The following is a 2500-nucleotide window of genomic DNA, read 5'->3' on the forward strand; positions in this document are numbered from 1 at the left end:
AAAGTGAGTGTAGGCGAGGCTAAGGATGGCTTGCCTCGCCTTGCCTTGGCATGCCGTGCCCATGATGTGGCCTTGACCAAGCCATTCAAGCCATGCGTTGCCTTCGCCTTGGCATGCCGTGGCCTTACCTCGCCATGCGATGCATTCCGACAAAGTGACGCGAAGCGGAAGCCTATCATGGCGTAAAAATGTCGACAAAATTTTTCGACATTTGAATAATGGGGTTTGACAAGGTTTGAAAAATTCAATACAAATGGTAGGCTTGAATGTCGACAAAGTGACGCGAAGCGGAAGCCTACCACGGCGTAAAAATGTCGACAGATTTTTTCGGACCTTGTCCTGCCATGGGCTGCGCGCAGCATGCCGGCAGCCTGTGCGCAGCGTGCGCACAGCATGTCGGCAGCGTGCGCACAGCATGCCGGCAGCGTGCGCGCACCATGCCGGCAGCCTGTCGACAGAATTTTTCGAAACTTGTCCTGCCATGCGCGCGCGCAGCTTGCTTGCAGCGTGCTGATTCTGTCGACAGTGAGGCTAGCGAAAGTTGTCCTGCCATGGCGTGCGCGCAGCCTGTGCGCGCAGCTTGCGCATCTGTCGACAGTGAGGCTAGCGAAACTTGTCCTGCCATGGCATGCGCGGCGCCTGCGCGCAGCCTGCGCGCAGCATGCGCACAACATGCGCGCAGGCTGTGCGCAGCGTGCGCGGAGCTTGCGTGCAGCTTGCGCATCTGTCGACAGTGAGGCTAGCGAAACTTGTCCTGCCATGGCATGCGCGCAGCGTGCGCGCAGTCTGTGCGCAGCATGCGCGCAGCCTGTGCGCAGCGTGCGCGCAGCTTGCGCATCTGTCGACAGTGAGGCTAGCGAAACTTGTCCTGCCATGGCATGCGCGCAGGCTGCGCGCAGCATGCGCGCAGCCTGCGCGCAGCATGTGCGCAGCATGCCGGCAGCATGGTTCCAGGTTTTTTCAAATGTCGACAGAATTTTTCAAATCTTGTCAAACCCCGTTTTTATTGAAATTTCCTCGCACAATAAGCTCCCCATAAGTAGTCTATGATTTTTAGGACCTTCTCCAACTTACAAAACTAAAAAATTCCTCCCGGATTTGTTTTAATGATTTTTTCAATTTTACGACTTCTAAAAATAATAAAAAATACTTCCCGACTTCAAAAATTTATGAAACTTTTTCCCATCATAGATTGCATGTTTCTTAGTATCCCTGCAAAAAATCACGTCCAAATACCTTGTATTGAATTATTTAGAGCCCATTATGACTCCTCGCGCATAGGTGATGTCTCTTCCTGTCAAAGGGCTAAATGCATAAAATGCTATATAGGGGGGTGTGTGTTGCCTGCATATGCATGGCAGCCCATGCCTTCCTAGCTGCAGCCCCCTTCCCCCACGCCACACCCATGTCATGTTGCCTCGATATGTTGCCTCGGTATTATGGGTTTGGTGTCGGGGTCGGGGGGCTGCCACCCATGGCGGTGGTGGCCGGAATCCGGCCGCCGCCACCATGCCGCCGCCATGGGTGAGGGAGGAAAAAAAAGGCGTGGAAAGTTGCGAAATGGGGTTGTCTAGGCTTTTTTTTGGCATGGGAGAGCATGGAGTGCTAGGAACTCCTTCTCAAATGCACGGGCATGTCGACCACAACCTCATTTCGCAACAACAACCACCCGTGTGGGGTGGCGGTGGGTGGATAGTCGCGGATTGGGGCTTGCCAAGCCAATGTTTTCAAAAAATTTCATCAAAATTAAAAACAAATGTTTTGTTGCCTTCGGATTTGTGGGCGAGCGGCGAGTCGGAGTGGAGCCGGTAAAGTTTAACCTCGGTGTGCACGGTTGTTTTTAGAAACTCAATCCAATGCCGGGGACGTTGAAAGTGACGCTCTTATGAGTTGCAAACCCGCAAGATTTAAAGAACCTTTTCAAAACAATTTCAAACCAACAAGATTTAAAAACAGAAATTTTCATCAAAATGAAAAACAAATGTTTTGTTGCCTTCGGACTAGTGGGCGAGCGGCGAGTCGGAGTGGAGCCGGTAAAGTTTAACCTCGGTGTGCACGGTTGTTTTTAGAAACTCAATCCAATGCCGGGGACGTTGAAAGTGACGCTCTTATGAGTTGCAAACCCACAAGATTTTAAAAACTTTTTGAAAATGTTTCTTCTAAATGACACATTTTGATCCTTGGCAAGTGCTCAATCCGTAACTATCCAATCACCGCCACACCACACCGGTCGGGAGTGTGTGAATGGTGTGCTTCCCGGGGTTGGCATAGATAATCTTTCGCATCGACAATCTTTTGCATGCGAGGGAATGTCTATGCCAACCCCGGGAAGCACACCATTCACCCACTAGTTGTGGGCGACGATGGGTTGGCTTCAAATGAATTTTTGCTTGGGGTTGTCCTCGGTATGCTTTTGTGTTGGGAGTACGGCCACCAAACCTTCTCAATGCACGGGTATGTCGAGGATGGCTTTCGGCGGGGTTGATGAAGAAGCTACCCA

This window comes from Prunus avium, unplaced genomic scaffold (assembly GCF_965620075.1).
Source record: "Prunus avium unplaced genomic scaffold, drPruAviu1.hap1.1 HAP1_SCAFFOLD_43, whole genome shotgun sequence".
In the NCBI taxonomy this organism is placed as follows: Eukaryota; Viridiplantae; Streptophyta; class Magnoliopsida; order Rosales; family Rosaceae; genus Prunus; species Prunus avium.